The sequence below is a fragment of the Sceloporus undulatus genome, chromosome 4 (genome assembly GCF_019175285.1).
Source record: "Sceloporus undulatus isolate JIND9_A2432 ecotype Alabama chromosome 4, SceUnd_v1.1, whole genome shotgun sequence".
NCBI lineage: Eukaryota > Metazoa > Chordata > Lepidosauria > Squamata > Phrynosomatidae > Sceloporus > Sceloporus undulatus.
Window position 1 is genome coordinate 219,757,709 of NC_056525.1, and position 23,995 is coordinate 219,781,703.

Sequence of the window (23,995 nt, forward strand, 5' to 3'; positions counted from 1 at the left end):
GTGTATAAGAAGGGCCGACTGTATTTAGGGTCTCAGATTATGAGGGGACACTGAGCAAATCAACAGATCATTTTTATATAATGCTTTGGGGTTTCTTAAATTTAAGCTTAGGGTTCCAGCCTGTCTCTTATCTAGCTCTAGTCATAGAACTGAGACTAATAGCCTCATATAGCATGCAGAGCCACTCCTCATGAGTGAGACCCCCAGTTTCCCAGGTATCCTGATCTCATATACTGCCTATGAAAGAGAAGCTGCTCATACACAGGCATGCTTTTATAGTCAATAAACCAGAAATTAGAGGAAATATGACAACTCTATTCTGTCCCCTATATATTATCTCTGCTCATAGAGAGAATATGGGAATGGTGCTATAATCTTAACTCTGTTTCGCACTACACATTTATATCATGTTGATGCCATTTTTCACCACCGTGGCTCCATCCTATGGAATTTTGGGATCGGTAGTATCCCTGAGTATTTAGAATTCTCTTCCACAAAGCATTAGTAACTGACCAAACTGGAAATCTCAGGGTTCTATAGGATGGCAGCAGTGGTGTTCCTCAAGTTGGTGTCACTCAGTGTCCTCCAAAGGAGCGTCAGGGTCTGGCGTGGCTCCTGCTGTGCCAGATGCTGAAGGCAGCCAACCCCCAAGCCTTCAGGTTCTGGTGCAGTTGCAGTCACAACAAATCTTGAAAGCAGCCATCCCCAAGCAGTCGTGGCTACTGAGGGAGGTCCCACTGCAGCCTCTGGAGGGCCTGTTTAGGGTCCAGCACAGATGCTGGGCAAATGGGAAGGCTCCCTTTCTCATTTGCCCAGTAGCTGTGCCAGTCCCTCTGGGTGTACCACCCCACCAGGTGCAACTCCCCTGTGGGCAGTGGTGTCACTAGGTTTGACGTCATCTGGTGTGGTAACTCATGGTGTCACTCTCCCTCATTAACCCTCTCCCCTGCCATACCATACAGAATCCTTAGTCATTTTTTTTTTTTAGTGGTATTACTCATTAATAGTAATTCCTGTACATTACTGAATGTAATGGCAATAATTGTGACAGAAACAACTAGCAAAATTAAAATTATACCTTTAAATTACGATATCATAGCACAGCCTCAGTGCATTTACATAAACACATACATAGTTTCATGTGGCTGAAGTTAAAATGTGGTTAAATGTGATGTTTTTAAAGAAAAATTTTAAACGTTTTTTTAAAAAAATTTTAAATTAAATTTTAAAAACTGGGGCCTCTCCTTTCTCCTCCCACTAAGCCTCACTCCATTCACACCACCTCTTCAGCATTTCAAAGGGACACAGGTGAATACCACAGCCCATTTCTGCCCAAAGGTAATTGTTAGAGGAACAGTGGTGTCACCTCCTCTTATGGTATCACTTGTGTGGTCCGTACCCCCTGCACCACATAGTGATGCCACTGGCTCTGGGTGTCCTTTAGGGTGTCACCCAGGGTAATCCACATCCTCCACATCCCTCTGGTGATGCCACTGCATGGCAGTTAAAGTGAAATGGTAGAGCTAGAACTGTGTAGTATTAAAGAGCATTGCAATACATGTCAATTCATGTTTAATGTTTAATTATTTTAAGTCCAGTTAAACTGATGCAGAACTTTAAAGAATGACACAAGGAACAAACAGGACATCTCTTGCACAGTACCATCTTCTTGATTTTTCTCTTAGGTCTACCATAGCTAATTATACCAGTTTGATACCACTTTAATTGCCAGTGCCTCTTCCTACAGAATCCAGGGATTTGTAGGCTCATGTGGTTTTAAGAATTCTCTGTCAGAGACTTCTAGTGCCTCACCAGATGACAAGACATAGGATTCTACAGGATGCTGCCATGGCAAAGTGGTATCAAAGTGCTCTAGCTGAAGAGACCTTAGCTAAATAAAAGACATGAAGCAGAATTTGCCACTTTGAAAAAAGGAAATCTTACAAGGAAACACTCATCCTGTCAGATTTTACAGCTGTTTTTATTCAGTCTTTCAGATATTCCCCCTCTCCTGGCAGAATCAATGCTTGGATTTAAAACAAATAAAAGTAGATTTTTAAACACCTTGCGGAAGCACAAGGGACCTGAGAATCACAGGACCTGATGTTCTGTGAGTCATCCTGAAGCTTCTGTCCTGCTGGGTTTTTTTTCCCTCTCATGCAAGCCAAAATCAATAGATTTAACATTTGTACTTTATCACGTGAGGCCAGAAATGTCAATGTTTCAGGATGGAAGGATTCCTGCATTTTAGAACAGATCATTTTCAGAGGTGGTGTATCGTTATTCGCCTATATTGGTACAGAACCTTCAACATCTCCTTTAAAGTCTGGCCTAAAAGCAGTGTAGATGCACCAACCACCACCACTGACCACAGCTTCGGGGTTAAGATGTGGCTGGTTTAAAATCTCTTTTGGGGAACAAGCAAAGAGGAATAATGGGTCTTCTCCTCAAGCTTTTACCTGCCAATTCAATGGTATTTTGAGAACACTGAACTGCTCTCCTGGACCAAATAATGGGAAGTGATTGGCCCACATTGGCTTTGGACTTCTGTTCCCATCAGAACTATCAGCATAATCAACAGTTGAGGTTTTATGAGAGCTGAACATGGGGAAGTCTCTGAAGATGACATGGAATATGCAAAAATGTGGTGGTTAGATTTCTGTTGGGAACATTGTATAAAAACTGGATTCCCCTAGTGATGAATGGTAGAGCATTTGAAGCTGCAGCTCTTGTCGTTATTTCAAAGGGTCCTATGCTTTCCTTAGATCCAGTGGTGGCCCATGGCTTCCATCTCACTGGAGTGGTAATTCACTTTGAGTTTCAGAGATCTGCCACACTGCAGAAATAAAGCAGTTTGACACCACTTTAACTGCAATGGCTCAATGCTATGAAATTTGTAGTTTGTTGTGGAACCACTTTTCTCTGACAGAGAAGGCTAAACATCTCACAAAACTACAAATCCCAGAATTCCTAAGCATTGAGCCATGGCAGTGAAAACAATGTCAAATGACATCATTTCTGCGGTGCAGATTAGACCTGAGTCACAAAGACATGCCACACTGTAGAAATAAAGCAGTTTGAAATCCACTTTAACTGTCATGGCTCCCTCTTGTGGAATTCTGGCATTTGTGGTTTTGTGAAGTATTCAGCCTGGTTTGTCAGAGAGCTCTGGTGCCTCATCAAACTACTAATCACAGGATTCTTTAGGATCGAGTCATGGCAGTTAAGGTGGTGTCAAACTGCTTTACTTATGCAATGTGGATGCAACCTTAGTCCACATTTTAAAGGAGCTATACAGTGGGGCAGTGAACTATAAAACAGGTTCAGCACCTTGGTTAGCTCCTCCAGACTAAAGCCTAGGGTGGATTCATTGCCCCATGGAAGCCACCCTCTGCCACTTATTGGATCATGACTTCACTGGTGGCAGAAGCAGCTCTCCACACCCTGTACTTGCCTATTCAAGAACCAAATGAGTGTGGACTGGCTAAACTAGTTTGTGTTTGGCCCTACCTTTTCCTATTCTGTCCAGCCAAGGAAGAAAGATTAGGAAACTTTAGAAAGAACTTCCTGACATTAAGAGCAGTTTCACATTGGAATACATTGCCTCAGAGGATGATGGAGTCTCCTTTTTGGAGGTTTTGAAATGGAGGCTGGATGGCCATCTGTCAGGGATGCTTTGATTGTGTATTCCTGAATGGCAAGGGGTTTGACTTAATGAGCATTGAAGTCTCTTCCATCTCTATGAGTCTATGAAAGATAGAATCCATGTGGCCATATCAGTTGCTATAGCTGTGCTGGAAGAAAGGCCCTGGGAGCAGCACAAGGGAATTCCTTGTAGAGCTGGGATTTCTGAGAATTACAGTCCAAAAAGAAAAGAAAGAAAAACTTTTTCAGTATCTGAGGTGAGTTCACATGGGATTCAGGATGGCGATACTGAGGCCCCATTCCCACTAGGCTATAAATTGAATCAAGAATTGGATTATAGGAACATCATTCCCATTTGAACTCATGCTCGGTCCTTGTTTAAGAAAAATCATTCCCATTTTAATCCGCGTTCAATCCAACTTTGATTGATTTCTCTAGCTAAAACCCGAATCAGCGGTGGATAATTCAGGTTATCCTGACACCACTTTTCCAGAGGATTTATTTTATTTTATTTTATTTTATTTTATTTTATTTTTTTTTTGCAGCTGCTATGTTGGATCCGCAGCAAATTAATGGGAATGACAAGGGTGTCCGAATCGGGGGAGAAGCAATGTTCAAGGCGCTGTCCTGGGGATGTCACCAGCTTTGTTCTTTCCTGGCATTCCCAGAGCCATTTCCCCCCATTCGCGTAGCCTTTCCCTGGTGATGTGTAAAACTTTTTTTTAAAGAAAAAAGTTAAACTGGGTTTTTTGGTGAGGGAGGGAAAAAGAAAGGAAAGAGGAGAAGGGATATGGGGAAAGGGAGGCTGGCGAAAACTTTTTGTGAGCGGATAGGAAAAAGAAAGAGAGAGAGAGAAAAAACCTGAATGTGGCTCCTGCATCCAGCCATGTTTCCTTTTCTGAGACAGAAAAAGGGTGGCTGGCTGCTGCATATTGGGGTGGTTTGAAGAAGAAGGGTCCCCCTGCGCGGGAGGAGACCAATGGAGGCCAGGAGCCTCCATACTCAGGCTCTCCTCAGCTTTGTGGGGGCTTACTGGGAAGGAAATGCCTTCCGCCAAATCCTTCTGAGGCAGGAATGCTGGACCAGAGGCTCTTGCTCATGAGGAGCCCCATTGGGTTGCAAGTGGGGGCCTCTTTCTGCCTTGGAAAACCCCGAGGATCCCAACTGTAATAAAAGGGCCTAAGGCTGCCTAAGCACCCCCCAAAAAAAATTAAAGGGAGGAACGCTAAGAAATACAACTCCCTCTCTCTTTATGTACCTTATCAACCCCTCAACTTTTTTCTCTTCAAATTCCCCACAGAACCATCCTTCTCTCCTTCTCTTTGCAAATAATAATAATAATAATAAATATTTGAGTGTGTAAAACTCTTTTTTAAAAAAAAAAGAAGAAGAAAGTTAAACTGGGGTTTTTGCAGAGGGAGGGGAAAAGAAAGGAAAGAGCGGAAGGGATATGGAGAAAGGGAGGCTGATGAAAACTTTTTGTGAGCGGAAAGGAAAAAGAGAGAGAGAGAGAGAAACCCCAAACCCTGAATGTGGCTCCTGCATCCAGCCTCATTTTCTTTTTTGAAACAGAAAAGGGGTGGATAGCTGCTGCATATTGGGGTGGTTTGAAGAAGAAGGGGGGAGAAGAAGAAGAAGAAGGGGGATTAGGCGTCACTGTGACGTCTAATCGCCTAAGTGCTTGATTGACAGATTTTTTTAAAAAATTGTTCCAGAAAGGCAATGGGAACGAGGAACAAAAAAACCCACGTCAAAATACAACAGAGAAATATCAAAGGGAACAAGAACATGGGTCAAGAAAAACCGAGTCCGTTTGCTCCCTTTTGTAATGAGAACGATGGACCTGATTCGAATACGACTCAGAAACTTGATCTGATCCAGACTCGCAACGATATACATCGCTTTATATGCCCAGTGGGAATGGGGCCTCAGTGTTAGCACTTCATGACATGAAACTGAGTATACACCATGAAACACTGATAAAGAGGGAGATCTGTGGACAAATTCTGTTTAAGTACCAGCCCAGAATGAGGAAATTTGTTTGCTTTTCTTTTCTTTTTTTGCAATTAGCACAGTCTAACCCGGCAGTTTTGAGACTCTGTTCAGGGAAAGACCTAACTAGCTTTCCTCCAGATGGACAATAGTCCCCATTAAAAGTTGGGCTATTCTGCTCCTCTGCCTCAGTGATTACTCCCATTCCCATATCCAGTCATGCCACAAATACATCAGTTTGCATTGTGCTGTGGGAGATTTGGTTTCCTTCCCTCGCCATCTTTTCTAATGCGAGGGGTTATCAGAGACTGTCTGGAAGTGTCGAGGAACTGAGGCAAAGAGTCTTCACAAGAGGCAAGATAATTTTTTAAAAAATATCTTGTCCTGGATTTCAAAGGTCACAGCTGGTCTTGGGACTTCATCAGACACAGAGTGGGATGGGAAGAACATCATTTCAATATTCAGACTATCCCCCCCCCCCCCAATCCCTACAGGAACAACTCCTACCAAATCCAAGGCTTTTCACCACTCCAGATGAGTTCTTACATGCTTCACTGAAAACTCTTGATTTAGATGATGCTTAACATCAAAAAGGAAGGGGGGGGGAGTTTACCCACTTCCTCTTCCAAGATCAAGAGGCACTTCTGACTCCATTGAGTGTTCTCCTCGTTTTCCACCCCCAGAACTGATGTTCTTCTGTCTTATTGTTTTCCTCCCATTTCCTTCCGCATCTACAAAGTTCCACACAGATCAAAGTCCTTGAACCATGAGTTTGCAAAGTCACTGGATGGCAGCCAGCTGGAACATGTTAAATAAACATACACGTATTGCTGGGGTATATTTAATGAATGCTCCAAATTCAGAGTTTTAATAAAATGCTAGGAATAGTGCTGATGCTGATTGGCTGATACCCAGTGATGGAACTCTACTAAGCAAAACCATCTCTTTGATGTTAGCAGCTGGTTTATTTTTATACATGATCATCCCCCCACCGCCACCAACCCCTGTCTATTTTCAAGGATGCAGGAACCAACTCTGTGTCAGGGAACCTTTGAGGATTCGCTCACTTGATTTATCAACACTCAGTTACTGTAAGTTGCATAAGTTGTGTCATAAATCTGCATGGCAGTTTGTGATCACAAAGCAAGATGCATCCTTTCTGTACAATTACAGACTTGTGTGATGATGGGCTGTTTCTGCATTCATATATCTTGGTAAAAAGAGGAGCTATTGGTTTTTGTATCCTTTGCAGAAATGGACAATAGTCTGTAAACATGGCTCTTTAGGTTCAGAATGTACAAAGGCTAAACTGCAAGGAAAACCCCAAGAGACAGTTATAGATGTATAGATGACAGTTTTGTTGCTAATTGCCATCAAGTTGACTTCAACCTGTGGACAGCAGCAGGTGATAACTAAAAGAGCATGCAAGGACTGTAGGGAAGCTGGACAAAGACCAGTAGGATCTATTATCATGGCACAAAATCAATAGGAATCAGTAGATAAGCACAGGAAGGGGGAAAGCAGCTCACTTTAAGCTTGTTACACAGACAGTTAGGGAAGAACTTGGAAAAGAATTGTAGCTCAATGGCCAAGTACATGACAGCTTGATGATGGCTATATATTATCTCTAGTATCCAAGGCACTATGCCTCTCAATACCTCTTGCTGAACATGAGCAGGAAAATGCTGTTATTGTGTAAAGATATATAATTAAATACTAAAGTGAGGACTGTCCATGCCATAGTATTAACCATTTCGATGTATGATTGTGAGAGCTGGACAGTTAAGAAAGCTGATAGGAAAAAAATCAACTCATTTGAGATAAGCTTGATAAGAGGTCTTCTGAGAATACTGTGGACTGCTAAAAAGATGACTGGATGGGTCCAAGAGCAAATCAGGCCTGAACTCTACCTGGAAGTAAAGAGAACTAAACCGAGGCTGTCCTGTTTTATGAGCCTATCATGAGAACACAGGACTCACTAGATTATAATGCTTGGTATAGTGGAGGGCAATAGGAAAAGAGGAAGACCGCATTCCAGATGGATAGATTCAAAAGGAGTTAAAAACAACAAAATCTACTTATGGCCTTCCTATATGCATCTGCTGGACAGTTGTAAGAATGAGCCAATTCATTTGCCCTTTGCTTATTTATATTTATGAAAAATGCCCCATGTTCCATCTTCCAGGTAGGGCTAGAAAAGTCTGAAACCTACAAGGGCTGCTTCCACTCAGTGTACTGCAAACCAGAGTTCCCAGAGACTGTTGAACTACAAGTCCCAGAATTGTTCAACTTTGGGCATGCTGGTGGGACTTCAAGGAAATTGAACAACTTGTGAGAATCCAAAACTGGAACTGACTGCTATAGACATTACTGGGATAGATTACTAATTAGATTACTAATGATTGGGTGGGTACTGTATTTTCTTTTATTTGCATGTTTTCTAAACTATCTTTTAAATTTATATGCTTTTATTCACTTTGTACCTAATTAAAACAATTAACCAAATGAATTTGTTCCATTTAATTATAAACCACTAGAAGTCTTCTTATTGCAGAGTGGGGAAAGCTTGTAGAAATGCATAAACCAACCAACCTATTAAGAAATGATTTCATGGTTTTCCAAGGTCTAGGCTGGTGGCTTGAAGAACCATGACAAACATATCTATTTCCATCCACAAGGCATTGCCAGATAGGAAAGTACAGAATGGTTTTATCTGGATGTGTTTCATTTTCTCCTTTGGTTTCACAGAATGGCCTTGCTTTTGTTCCCAAAGAAACCCAGTTGTCATCAGATATCATGAGCCATTTTGTTCTCCCTATAATATTTGCATTCACACATTTGGAGCTAATTCCTTGTCTGACAGGGTGCTTAATGAGTTTGTCTCCTGCACTTGGAACAGAATTTTAAATCCTTCCATGGAATTTTAAATCCTTTTCAGCCATTAATCTCTTATCAGTGAGTGTCTCATTGAACAAGGGGTATAATTCTCAGCTCATGCTGTGCTGACACCAATTGAATTCAGCACAGTTGTTTCTGATATCCAAAACTCTAGAGGCAAGACAGTTCTATTGGCCATCTCTGTTGAATATTGTGCTTTGAACTAATTTTATCCCATTCAATTATGAAAGTCGACACACAGAGAATTGTGAATGTCAAACATTTTCAGTAATCTCTGCTCCATTGTCATCACCAAATTGGATCTATTAGAAGTAAATTCTTTGAAGACTCAATTCTTATTTGAGAAAGGGGTGTTATAGGCAACTTTGGCAATAGCCAACCCAAGTACCAAACTTGCCAATGCTGCTGTTTGATTGTTGTTTGTTTTACCATATGATTGGCCCAGTGGCATCACTAGGATTGGTGTCACCCCAGTACAGCTCATGGTATGACTCCCATGGCCATGCCCCTTGCAGGCCAGAAGGTGGAGGGGCAGCCATTGTGGGAATTGGGGAGCCCACACACATGCAACAATACACAATGCCACCCACATCAATACTTTGCTTCTTCACACGTGAAAGCATATGCTGGACCTTGGACAAGCCCCCCTGTCTGCAAAAATTCCCCTCTCCTTGTTCTTGGCTAGCTGGAGTGCCACTATTCACTGAGAATACATGGTTGGCCCAGCCAAGGTGAGGAGCAGAAGTGTAGTGGATCCTCCTCTCCCCTGAAGCAAGAGCAGCTATGGCAGGAATCAGCAGGACAAATATGGCAGAGGCCAACACAAAGGCACCTCAGCACTCACCACTGGCCACACCACCACCACTGACAACCAAGATGAATTTTTCTCAGGGTGGTGAGCACACCACCATCACATCTCTTGTAGTGTCACCCTGTCTCATGGGTATCACCTGGTGCAGTACATACTCACCACACTATGCTACTGATACCACTGAAGTGGCCAGTGCCCTTGCCTCATCTACCATGAATTTAGCCAGTCTCCCTTTAAAGCCAACCAAGGGGGGAGCCATCACATCTTGTTGACAGTGAATTCCATACTGTACTCTGCTTATTTTTCTCTATCCTCCCTCCCAATATTCAGTTTCAGTAGATGACCATGAATTTTAGGATTATGAGACATGCTTATTTTTATACGTCTTAATCATGTCTTCCCTTACTTGCCTTTTGTTTAAGCTAAGCAAACCTCAGACACTGCAATTTACCATAGTAGGGAAGTTACACCAATCATATGGGTTGCCCTTCTCTGTACCTTTCTCATCTCTACAATATGCTTTTTAAGAGCAGCAACCAGAACTCTACATGGTATTCCAGATGCAGCCACACTATGAAGATTATTGCATATCGTTCTCAGAATGTTACGAGATGGAACATTCTGGGAACGTTCTGGGAACAGGTATTATCGCATTCAAGAAAGTGGAACGTGATGGAAACATTATGGGAACACATTTTACCGCACAGCGCATCCCTTTTTCTTGAGAACGTTCCCAGAACGTTTTGCTGTAGCGCATGCATATTTCGTTTTGAGGGCTCTCTTCCCCTATGGCCTCACGGGCTTCAATGCCCTAAACCTGGCCATCCAATAGTCTCCTTCTCTCCCCACATCTGACCCAAACCAACCAATCCCTGTCTACATTCCTTCCTGCATGCCTCCCTTTTCTCTGTCAGTCAACTAAAGGGGAGGGAAGCCCCCAATGCCAAGCCAGCCCCAGCCCCAGAAGTATCTGTCAAAAGCATGGAGGGAATCGAGCCACCACATCCTCTGAGGCTGACAGATGTTTGCAAAAAACAAAACTGCATCAGGGTCCTCCTCTCCGCTGGGACGATTGTTCCTGTTGTAGTGTCTGGTCATCCATCTCACTGAATCCACTGTCCCTAGATGTCCTATAAACCCTCACCCTCTGATATCATGCTGTATGGTGTGTACAACCAACAGAGGTGAGCCATTAACACACCGCTACAGAAAATGTCTCTAGACACATTGCTATCCGTTGGCAACACAGTCACTGTGACAATTCCCGAAACACTGTATCTTGGACTTTTGAGACTCGGTTTAAGTTTGCAAACATTCAACCTGTGAAAGTTACTGCTATGAATTCTATCTATATAAATATGTCTGTATTTTTGGGTGTTTGGGTGTGTGCACAGAACAAACTAAGACACACACACATGCACACACACACACACACACACAAATATGCACATTAGCCATTTTATGTATAGTTTCTGTGTGTGTGTGTGTGTGTGTGTGTATTTGTGTGTCTGTGTGTGCAGAAAGCAGACACATACAGAGCCATATATTTAAATATATGCATATATACACACACAACATTTAGAACCATATTGCCAATGTGCGCATATATATATATATATATATATATATATATATATATATATGTTAGTTTTGTCAAAGAGGGCGGCACGTCATACATGGGAGAGCAATGAAAAATTTAGTACACTCTAGGACTTTGGAGGACTAAAGAGAAGGGCATTGTTTCAGCCAATCAGGAGATGGAGGAATGAGAGAACGGAATTGGGAATGGATAAGAATACTGCACAGACTTCTTATGGAACGTTCTGAGAATGTTATAGCTCACTGGAACACATCTAATCCGTCCCCACCCTGGAACGCATGTGGAACACATCAGGAACGTTTTGGGAACCCAATGGGAACACATACATGCGGTAAACTGAAATGTGTTCCGTTCCCATCGGGTTCCCAGAACGTTCTCAGAATGCTGTGCGATATTCTTCTATGACTTTGCATAATAACAGTGGGTCTTATTGCATAAGAAAAGAAAGCTGAAGTGAAGCAGGAGAGTAGAGGCTTTCACCATGACACCTTGTATACCAGCTTAGCACTTCTGTTCTCTTCCCAAGGAAGATGGTCATAAAAGCATACCTTTTGTCAAACAGATTTTTCCAGTGCAATAAAAGACATGCTTTCCTGACCATATCCCTCAAGAAGAGAACAGAAGAGCTTCAACATCATGTAGAGAGCCACGGAGAAAGCCTCTACTTTCCCACTCCGTTCTGGCTTTCTTTTCTCATGTGATATGGGTCAATATGATATTGATTAGTTTATTTATTTTTATCCTTTTTCTAATTACATAGCAGCCACACACACTGGGTTGACATTTTCATGGTGATACCAGCAATTACCTCCAGATACCTTCATGAGTTATTCCAAACTCACACCCCTTCAGTGTATTTTGTGAATTGAGGGGAAGGGTTTGGCCCAGTATTATCACTTTAATTTTTTTTCATTGAATTTGCATTCACCATATCCTCTGAGAACTCTTTACGGTCTCTTTTTGCTCTCATCATCCTAAATAACTTACTGTCATCTGCAAATATGGCCACCTCACTATATACCCCTTCTTCCAGGTTTCACAACAGGAGATTCTCTACACCGCAAGCTTGGTAGAAATAGATGTTTTGCATTTTCTTTTGAGAATATTTTATCTGCAATCTATATTTTCTGACATAGCTCCCCAGCTTCTCCTGTTAAAGTAGTGGAAGAGGGGAGGTGTGTTAGAGGCACCTTTGTATTCACTTAGTAGTGTCTTCTACATTTTCCCTTTTGCTTGATGCATATTAATGTTATTTATTTTTATTTACTCAATTTTGGAATATTTCATTTATTATTTTTTTGCTCTTTTCATTCTGGTTAGGTTGTTACCTGCTTCAGCTGGCAATAGTTGTTATTTAATACAAATTGTTATTTTATTTTATTTTTTTATAAATTTTTATTATAAAACATAAAAATACAAAAAATATACAACACAACACAAAAGTTATTTCGATACAATCATCTTTCCTACTTCCTCAGCTACTCATCTGTTCGCCATAATCATCCTTATCAATACAAACTCTTAATATCTGTTTATTATTAACCATGAATACTAATTCCTCTATAACTCAACCCAGCTGTGTACCCCACTTGGTATCTAATTACAATAATACATTACTATTACCGCTTAAATCATTTTAAGTTATAACCAACATATCAAACATAACTTATCCCACCACATATTCCTACTAAACACAACTTCTCTTTCTCCACCCTTCAACTACAAAACTCTAAATTCCAAACCCCCGAACTATATTATAGCCTGATTTTTCAACGCAAATATAATTTTTATATCATCACATAATCTGCCTCTAATTTACATATTACTTTGTAGAGCTTAAATTGCCACGTGAGTATGCCAATCCTTGATACTAGTCCATCAAAACAGTATATCTTTTTCCCTCATTTTCTTTTTGCGTATATATAATCCAACTATTCCATACTGAGTAGAACTCATCTAGTGATTCATTATTACAAAGGTATGCTAATTTCTCCATCTCATATATTTCCATTAATTTAGTTTTCCTGTCATCTAACGTTGGGATTTCTTCCTTTCGCCAGACTCTTGCATAGACAATTCTTGCTGCTGTAATCATCAAAAACAACATTTTACCATTCTCACGTTCCAATTCCTGATTTTCTATTATGTTAAGTAGATACATCACTGGGTCAAAAGGTATATTGAAGTTCCCTATTTTTTTAATTTCCTCATGAATCATAATCCAAATTTTTTTTACTTTCTTACATGACCACCAACTATGGAAATAGGTTCCTACTTCATTTTGACATTTCCAACATTGGTCCTTCATACCACTATACATTTTAGATAATCTATTCGGGGACAAATACCACCTAAACAGTGATTTATAACAATTTTCCCTAATCTCTATATTGGATGTATATTTAATTCTTTTCCTCCATGTTCTTTCCCACTGTTCCAAAGGAATATTATGTTTTATGTCATTTGCCCATCTAATCATGTACTCTTTAATAGCCTCATTTTCCAATTCAAACTTTACAATTAAATTATAAATTTTCGAGATCCTTTTTATTTTACCTTCCTCACTAATACAAATTGTTATGCGTTTTCATTGTCTTGTAAACACATATCTGCAACTAGTCAAAATTAATAATGACATGCCTGTCAATGGTGACACCACCATCCCCAACCTAAATGTCATTCTGGTCTCCCTAAACTTAAAAGATAACATCATCTATCGACTTTAGGAAATTCCATCCTCTTGTTTTCTATAAGTACCACCTTGGGTACAGCTTATTTTCACTCAAAGCAGCTTAAGAGAAGGCAGAAGACAAAACATCTTGCCATAATATGCAAATATTTCTGTTTTGTTAGTCACTCTAATAGATATTCTAAGTGCTTAACTGCATCCTTCTGGGATTCAAGACAAACTTGTCTCTGAATTACTGTTTAATGCTTTAAAATCATATATAAGGATATAACTGTTGATATGAATATGAATGAAAGAAGTGGGCTTTCTCCTCCTTCACCATTCCTAACCCACAGCCAGAATAATATAGTCTTCCTTCTACACCTACACAGCTTTTGTGGGGAGAGTGTACTTTATTTATTTATTGCCTTCTTGATGGCTTCATTTCTATTCAATAAGCTATTTTAGAAGAGCAAAAAAGTGAATTAACGTACATAAACTGAGCAGCAGCTGGCTTTCTTATCTAGAAGAGGTGTCACCCCTAATCCTCTTCCTTACTGTGTGACAGCTTCACCCTGTGACAGTATTGCAAAACTATTGCATACCACATGAAGAAAAAAGAAAAGGAAAAGAAAAGAAAAAAAATGAATGTAGTAGGTAAAGAGAAAATGCCACTTTTAAAACTGGAGCAACCTGACAAACTCATCATAACACATTGAGCCATACTTCAAACTTTTTGATTACTTATAGGACACACAATCTGAAAGTAATAAAAAATGCATAAAGCTACACTGCTGGCATATTTATTTATACACATGTGCACACCGAGGAGACAGATGCAATGCAAATAGATACCAAAAAAATAAAAATAAAAGGCTAGAAACCTTGAAAGAGACTAGCAGTCCCTCGATGATGGAGAGCGTGTCTGAGTGGAAGGATTCGGCTAAAGAATATATTTTCTTCCAGTAGGGAGTAAATAAGACACCCACACAGTATATACAAAAATGTTCTTGAGATGCACGTCAGGTTTATGGAGCTCAAGTAAGATGGCCAATTCTCACTTGCAAAAGAAACACCACAAGGACATCAGTGGGACTGTTTGGTGCAATTCTGAAAAGCACACATGAGCAACCCTGTGGAACTTAGAGGCTTTCACAATGGCTTATGGTAACCTGGGAGACTTGCCACTTTTTCTACCACCTGGTTTAGGAAGCATCAGCTGGAGAGCAGGGGAAAAGATCTTGATTTTGATTGGGGTGGAGGGGAGGAGAATGGAGCCTTACCCCACCCACACTTCAGTAAATTTGATTCCTGGACTCCAGAATCTCCATCCATGAATGATTAGGGAATTCTGAGAATAATAGCTGCAGCAGAAAGTTTCCCCACCTCTGTCCTCACTCCAGAGAACCCAAACTCTAGTTTCCTTTTCCAAAGGGAAACACTTAACTTGATCTGGATTAGTGGGACCCAGGATGGGGTGTGTATGTCTGAAACAGTGGTGCCACCAGGGTTGGTGTCACACAGTGTTGTAACTCATAATGTCACTTCTCCCATCAACCTCCTCCCACACCATTCAGAACCCATAGGCCCGTTACAAACGGGCAGGAAAGTACGCACGGAGCACGTACTAGGGTTAGAAAGGGGCAGTGCTTCCGCACCCCCTAACCCTAGTGCGTGCTCTGCGCGCACAAAATGGCGGCGGCCGTTCCACATAGCCGCCGCCATGAGGACGTCACAACCATGCCGCCTCTATACAGGGAAGCGCAGATGTGACGTCCTCGCTCCACACCAGGGCGCTTAGTGCGCCCTTAGCGTGGAGCAGGAAGGAGCTCCGTTTCGAAGCTCCTTCCTGGTTTGGTCCGCTGGGCGCAGCCTTCACATGGCTGTGCCCAGTGGACCAAAGGAGAAAGGGGCCAAGCGGCCCCTTTCTCCTCCTCCTCGCCGCGGGGTGTCCTTGAGGCTTGAAGCCCCAGGGACACCCCTTTTCAGGCTGCGGGGAAGCAGCCTTTTGTCGTTTCCCCGCAGCCTGGAAAGCGGCGGATCAGGGCCTAAGCGGCTGCCGGTCTAGCCACTGAGGCCCCGATACACCGGGGAAAGGGGCGGGTGCAGCCCGCCCCAAACAGGCGGTCTGTAACCCACCTTAGTAATGTTTTTGGTATTAATGTTATTCATAAACCATAATTCCTGTATATTACTAAATGCTAATAGTTGTGAAATAAACAACTAGCCAAATTAGAATTATGCATATGTTTATGTTACAATATCATATGCACTTCCTACTTACATTTACATGTACATAGTATCATGTGGTTGAAGTGAAAATTTGGTAAGATGTCATGTTTTAAATGAAAATTTTAAAAGAATAAAAAAATAAAAAAACATTAAAAAAAATTTTAAAAAACAAAACTGTGGCCCCTCCTTTCTCTGTCCACTGAGCCTCACCTCACTCACACCATCTGTTCAGCATTTTAAAGCGATGCAGGTGAACACCACAGCCCGTTTCTGGTAAGATATTTGGGAAGCAATGGTGTCACCCCATTTTGGGTGTTACCTGGTGTGGTCTATACCCCCGGCACCTTACTAATGACACCTCAGTCTAAAGACCCTTCCACTACCCACTTATGTAAGACCTAGGGCTGTTAGACTGGATCTAGAACAGAAATCCTGTAACTGTAATCCTTAACAGACTTTGGAGCAGGATGAGTAGGACAAAGGTACCTGAACTTCCTCACCTTCCAAATCCCACATTTCAGTTGCAGCTGTTCATTCCCATCACAGCTGTTGCCTTACTGATGAAGAGTTAGGGACAGAGAGAAGAGAAGCCAGGAAGAAGAACAGTACTACAAAGTACCTTGACAAAAATGGGGCAATACCTTTTGCTGCTCCTTCTTGCACCAAAATATCTTGGACCTAGGACCTTATTGCACACACTTTTGCTCCTGATCTGAGCATGGGCAGGGGATGCACGTGGCTGAGTGAAAACGCAGTTTATCACATGCCATACTTTCCTCAAGGCGGCCCCATGCCATTGCCTGGCACTAAGCTGTTCCCAATCAGGGCTCAGACGCATGAATTTTGAAAGGCGGAAGCTTTCCAGTAGAGCAAAATCACGCAGCTGAGCCCTGATCGGGGATGGCTTAGCACCAGGCAATGGCATGGGGCCACCTTGAGGACAGTGCGGCATGCAATAAAATGCATTTTCACTTGGCCACACATGTTCCCTGCCCATGCCCAGATTGGGAGCAAAAGTGTGTGCGATTAGGTCCCTAGTCCTGGTATTACCCCAGGAAGTTATAGGAGGTGAGACATTTTATTGGAGCACCTTTCTGGAGCTGCTTAGCTATTTCCAAGTACTCAGGGTGCTCCTTTTGGCTGGAAAGAACTAATCAATTACTACTGCAGGTGAAGTATTAGGTAGCCACTGCATTGTTCTCAAAGGCATATGATACTCAAAGGCATGTGTACAAATCTGCTCAGTACAAAAAAATAGAAGCAAAGCAAAGCAAATGAACAAACTCTGCACCAAATAATCTGACATATTTATTTATTTAAAAACATGTTTACACTTTCTTTAGTTTCCAGGATCAACACTGGTTAATCCAACCTGACTTGAAATTGCCAACAACAAAATACATCGAGGAAGCTACTATTTAGAGCGGTCCCATGAGATATTTTGTCTTCTTTTGTTAATCCTTTCTTTCCACATTTGTTAATTCAATATCCAGTGCTTGCATTAAAAAAAATGAAGCCAAAAGAACATTGCTGTTGTGTAATATTTTCAGAGCTACATATTTTTTTTTTGCAGAGAAAAGACAGAGGACCGTTTTCAGTGTCAGTGCCATGTGAATGTCTGTTCCAATAATTTCCAGGTTATTCTAATATTTTTTTAATGTATGCTGCTAGTGTCGTCTCACTAAGGAGCCCACAAAAAACAAGGGATTTTAATTACTGTATTTCAGATAATTAATTACTCCACCACCCTTCCCCATGAATGAATGAATCCACCACTTTGTTCTTCTGCTCATATTCTTTGCTGAAGTTGTGAAGGAGATCTGTCAGCCTCTCCATTCTTTTAATGTGGTTCCAGCTTCTTTCCTTTGCCAGCGGAAGAAAAACCACTGGTGGTTTATACAACAAATGTTGACTAGTGCCAAATACATTTGCACTGCCTCTTTTATTGCTGTTGCAAGGCATTGAGATCAGTCCTTTACACTTCTCCAGATGCTTCTCGCCAAGAAATCTTGAAGCTTGTTCGTGGGTAGAAAGAGCAATTTCCTTGTTTCTCTATCTTTTTGCAGTCCAATCACTTTTCAAACTGAATTGAAGTCCTGCTGAGTATAATGGAGCTTGCTCCCAAATAAATATATATGTAGGAATGTAGGTCAGGTGTGTTTACAGTGGACCTATGGCCATAACAAAGGCTGTTTAACTTTAAAAAAGAAATCAGAATTAGTAAACTGTTTCAATGACATTTTAGCTATCTTTCATTTTTAACAGAGCCAGTGTAGTGTAATGGTTTGAGGGTTAGATTTGGACTCTGCAGGAACAGGGTTCAAATCCCTGCTTGGCCATGGAAACCCCCTGTGTGACCTTGGGCAAATCACACGGCCTCAGTCTCAAAGAAGGCGATGGGAAACCCACTCTGAAGCAATCTTTGCCAAGAATACCCCATGATAAGTACATCTTAGGCTCACCACAAGTCAAAAACAACTTGAAGACACACAACAACAACATTTAAGATAAGAAATCATTTCTAAAATATTTTGCACCTTTTACTCCAAAAAGGGATTGATAGTGTAGTTATTTTTTAATATACTGTGGCCTGGGACAGACGGTCCCAAAGTGCTGTGTCGCCGCTGATTCTAGGATTAGGGACCACGCATCAACCGCACAGTCCCTAACCCTAGCGCGGCATGGTGGTGGCATCATGGCAGCGTCCCATCCAAACGGGCGCCGTCATCTTGACATAAGCGACACACAGCATATACACATTGCTGTGCATCACTTATATCACGAGTGCACCATTGGTGCACTCATGACATCCTCCCTTACTCCAGAGGGATGCCGTGTGGTTTGGTGGCTGTGGTATCACTCCGGAGGGAAACAGGCTGCCGAAAGCCCGCCCTTTTGGGGCGGTCTGTCCCGGGCCTAAGAAATAATCATATTACATGTAATGGTGCCCAAGTGAAAGAAAATATACTGTATAACCCTGTAGATATTATTGAACTACAACCTTCATCAGTCCTAATCACCCTGGTGCAGGATGATGGGAGATGCAATTGACAAACATCTGGAGGGCTATACATTTGCCATCCCTTTAGTAAGTGCATTTGAAGATGACTGAGTATGCACCAAATGGTTATGTGGGTACGTAGCTCACACCTGGCATATTACTTGCTCCATATCTTTTAAAAATTGTCTGTGCCAATTGACCCTAACCTTCATGCCTTTTGACTGTGTTTATCTAGAAATCCCACTATCCCATATATCACTGATGATGGGTGATGGATATTGTAGTCCAACAACTCTGAGGACACAGGACAGGGGAACATGGTTCTGTCAACTACGTACATTTCCCTGATCTTTTGTAGCTGCCTCTCCATGCTGTTCCTGCTCTCTGTGCTTCTCTCTGCCTCCAAAGTGCTTCCTGGGAACTGACCTGGGCCTTCTTCTTTGACAGATGAGTTTGGCCTTGCCATTCAAAAAGATGCCTTGCCTGAACCTGCAGGATAAAAGGGCACACGATGCCCCCAGTGCATGCTTTTAATTGTACTGTTGGATACTGAATATATGCACAACATTTCAAATATTTATGATAATATAATTATTACTTATAATTGATAATATTATAATATTATAGATTATTATTATATTTATTAAAATCCTAACAATCCATCCTTCATGTCAAAATTCAGGCCATTTAATAATTCAAGCCTGTGATTGTCAAATCCTACAGTGCAGAGGAAAGAGCTACAAAAAGGAAGAGAAATGAAGTGTTTTTATTTTTTTTAATATATGCAAAAATAGAAAAATATTTTTGGCTCAGTGCCATACTCTGGCATGACCAAGAAACAGAAGTCAGGGATAAACAATGCATGGAAGCATCAAAGACAGATTTATTGTACCAGTGGTACAATAAGCACAATGCCATATGAGGAATAGTGATGGTGGCTGTAGTGTTTTCATTGACATAATACCTTTTTCTTTAAAAGAAAAGAAAAAAAAGACTTTAAGCTTCTTAGAGATAAAATATGCAGAGGTACCATATGGATAACATATAACACCAGTCCTAAAATAGCTGCACTGGCTGCCAATTCATTTCCGGTCTGAGTTCAACAGACTGGTAATAACATTTAAAGCCCTAAACCAGTGGTTCCCAAACTCCAGCTGTTTTGGACTTCTACTCCCAGAATTCCCAGCCAGCTTGGCCAACAGCCAGGAATTCTGTGAGTTGAAGTTAAAAACATCTGGAAGTCCAAAATTTGGGAATCACTACCTTAAATTATTGGGAAATTCAAAACTTGAAGAAATACCTCTCCCTATATCTCCTTATATCTGACCAAGAATTGAGGGATGCAGGACAAGTCTTCTATGCTCCCACCAGTGGGGACAATTTGAAGTGGGAGGACATGGGAGCAAGCCTCCTCAGTTGTGGCACCCCGATTCTGTGTAATATCTTCCTTATGGAAGTCCATCTGATGCCAATACTGGTTTCTTTCCAGCACCAAGCAAAAACATGAATTTTTACTAAAGGTTTTGGAGACCCAATTTACATGTATGTGGTTTTATGTTGCTTTAGCTTTTAAAGATGTTTTAACTGTAGTCTTGCTTAATAGGTTTTTATCTTGCTTACATTATTCATGGCTTTTATCTGGAAGCATTTTAAATTGCTTATATTTTATGTCTGTTCAGAGATCCCACAATAAAGGGCAGAATATAAATATTTTAATAAATAAATAATAGGTTTTTGAAAAATGGTGAGATGTATAATAATTAATAATAAAAATTTTATTTCTATACCACCCTTCTATATAATCAGGGCGGTGTACAACATTATAAAACATCCATACAACATGTTCAATTCAAAGAATTAAAATGCAACAATCTAAAACATTAAAACAATCTAACCAGCTTGCCACTGCTGGCAGAGGGGGGGAAGAACTAACCTGAACAGAAAAGTTTTAAGCCCTTTTTTAAACTGGGCCAGGGAGGTGGCCGAGCGGAGCTCATTGGGCAGAGAATTCCAGAGGGTCGGGGCCGAGATGGTGAAGGCTCTCCTAGACATAGAGGCTAGCCTGGCCCCTGGGACCCTCAATAACCGCTGCCCAGATGTTCTGAGAGAGCGGGGCGGATTGTATGGGGAGAGGCGGTCTTCAAGGTATCCTGGGCCCAAGCCATTTAGGGCTTTATAGGTAATAACCAGCACCTTATATTGCACCCGGAAGCGAATAGGCAGCCAGTGCAGGTCTTTGAGCACTGGTGTTATATGGCTGGCTCTGGATATGCCAGTAACCAGTCTGGCTGCCATATTTTGCACTAATTGTAGCTTCCGGGTATGGTACAAGGGCTGCCCCATGTAGAGCGAAGTGGGACCTTTTGGAATCCCAGGTTTACCCAAGGCCCCCCAAATGTTAAAAAATAGGCAGCTTCTCAGGTGAAAAATCACTTGTCCCAACCAACGTGCTCTTCTACACCCACCTTTACTTCTACCCTCAAAAAATTGGTGCTACCCAAAACTAGCTGTAGAAAATCACTTCCAGTTTTGTGAAGTTGAAGGTTTTCATGGCTGGCATCCATAGGGTTTTTTTTTGTTTTGTTTTGTTTTTGTGGGTTTTTCGGGCTCTGTGGCCATGTTCTAGAAGAGTTTATTCCTGACGTTTTGCCAGCATCTGTGGCTGGCATCTTCTAGAACAGGGCCACAGCACCTGAAAAACCTACAAAGAAACCCTACTTCCAGTTTTGTTTTCAGCTGCTTTTTTAAAAAATGGGGTCCACCAAAGGGGCAAAAGCTGGCCCTCACATTTGCTGTAGTTGTCCACCCTAATAGAAAGCAACATCCTCTCTCCCCCCAAAAATTATAAGGATATTCAATTGCACTAAAACTTATTTAAAACTCAACCAATCCCATCCTATAAATGCCCAGGAGAAGAGAAACTTCTTAAATTAGCACCAAAAAGATTATAATTTTGGGTCTGGCAGCCCTCCCTGGGGAGAACAGTAGTTCTGCAAAGGTCTGATCCCATATCACCAATGGCTGCTACATTCCTGTGGAAAAAACCAGATACAAAACAAACATGTTACATTTAGGATCATTGCTTTTGGAAAGAGCAATAGCAACACAACCTTAGGTTGGATGCTGTTATTGAGAAGCTCTGTCATGTTGGCTTCTGTGTTATATTTGTAAGTATCTCCCTAGCACCTTAAATAATTTAATAAATTTATTTATTAAAATACATGGCTTCAGGAACCTTATTAAAAAGAGATTCATGGCAACTAGAAGCAAAGAGTTCCGGCCAGTAATGTGAAAGCAACTGGCATCTGATGTAAAAACAGTTCATAACTTACATGCCCCCCACTTTGCATACTGATGTCCTCCACTGTTATTGAATTAATAGGAGTTGCTTTCAAGTAAGTATGCAAAACGTGGAAACTTCTGATGTCCGCAGATGACTTTTTAGTTGCCAAGTCACCTTCACACTGAAACCACATAAAAAGATAATTTTAATTGGCCCGTCAAAAGTCTTGGCAAGAAATTCTGACCATTAGCAGTTAGTGGAAACCAAAGATTAGGAGTTTGGACTCCAACTCCCAGAATACCCCAGCCAACATAGCAAAACATACTTGCACATACTACTATTTTTGAAAATAATTCTATCATGTGGCAATATTACTTTTTTGGAAAAAACCCTCATGCTGGCAGGGCAGGGGAGTCTGGTATTTGTAACCCCAGAGTAACTTTTCTGAACTCTAGTGAAACCCATACCATTAAAGTAGAGGCAGGGCTTTGTAGTGAGTAACTGGCGAGGGCAAACGCAGTCATAAAAACAGGGCCATTTCACACTACACAATTACAGCATTAAAATTCTACTGCCATAACAGCATTCTCTAAACTACATTTTATAATTTAGAGAGTCATTGTCTCTCTCTGGCTGAGGATTCTAAGTATGCCTCCCTAAATTGCAAATCCTAGGATTCTGTAGAATTGAACTGTAGCAGTTAATTTGAAATCCTAGCACTATGACTGTTTAGTGTGAAAGAGCCCCAAGGAATCTGGATGAGTTTTTTATTTGTTCTAGGAGCTAATCTATAGAGCTTTCCCCCCTCCTAGACCAAGCAAATTCACATCTGTAATTAGTAACTCACATCTGTAATTATGCTTTATTTGAGTAGCTGAACAATTGGTGGCCAGTAGCCTCTTGGAACACACGTCCATCTTGTTTCTATTCCAAAACAGCAGTAGTAACTAGGGTTGCCAGACTAAAAACTGGAGAGGGTTCCTGTACCTTTATGACTGTGTAGAAGAGGGCATTTCAGGTCTTGCTTCTCATATGAACATTTAACAATTAACACATGCTGAAATTAACTCTTCTACACAACCACTAAAAGGACAAGAACCTCCTCCAGTTTCCCTTGTGCAAACCAGAAATGTAGGTTTCTTCATACTGTGCTGTCCCTAGAAAGCAAATGGCCTATATTTTTAATTACTTTGAATTGTTACCCCACGCTCAGGCCCCCAATCACCCCTCAATTTGAATATCAATTTAACATTAAAAGGGATGTTGGGATGGGTGGCCTGGAAATGACCCCACTGTGGAAACATGGCCATCCACTATCTGGGGATCCGGTTGGCACTAGCAAGGAAGTAAGCACAGGCACTCACCACAATGAGATCACCTAAGGCATCAGCATAATCTCATGATGTATATGCAAATATTCCAAAATCTGAAAAACATCATCATGACATTTCCATGTAAATAACATTTACATTATTGATGCTTTATCTCCATTCTTGAGTAATTTCTGCTACTACACATTGGTAGACCTCAATTTTAGTAGTATAGCTGGTATAGCCATTGAAGATGCAGTTGGTAGTTGCAGTCCAAGAATATCTGGATGTTTGCAAATTTGGTCATCCTGCCCTGTTGGATAATTGGCCTCAATAACCTGTAGACACAAAAGCTGATCTGGCCTTGGAAGCTAAGCATGGTCAGGCCTGGTTATTACTTAGATGGGGATCACCAAGGAATACCAAATGCTACATTTCAGAGGAAGACAATGGCAAACCACCCCTTGTCTAAGAAAACATCATGCAATTATGGGTTCACTATAAACTGACAGGCGACTTGAAGGCACACATACACACATGCATCTTGTCCTCCAC

At 41.3% G+C, this 23,995-nt stretch overlaps 2 long non-coding RNA genes across 2 annotated transcripts in view; one reads left to right on the plus strand and one right to left on the minus strand.

The window, feature by feature from the left end:
* Positions 1-17,485, plus strand: part of LOC121930114 — a 35,977-nt gene extending 18,492 nt beyond the window's left edge. Inside the window, exon 3 of the long non-coding RNA XR_006103821.1 lies at positions 17,197-17,485. This is a non-coding gene — a long non-coding RNA (uncharacterized LOC121930114). The remainder of the gene's footprint in view (positions 1-17,196) is intronic.
* Positions 17,486-18,949: 1,464 nt separating this feature from the next.
* On the minus strand, positions 18,950-23,557 carry LOC121930115. Its single transcript, XR_006103822.1, has 3 exons — positions 23,495-23,557; positions 22,180-22,311; positions 18,950-19,336 (listed from the first exon to the last, which is right to left on the minus strand). It is a non-coding gene; the product is annotated as an uncharacterized LOC121930115 (long non-coding RNA).
* Positions 23,558-23,995: the final 438 nt, after the last annotated feature.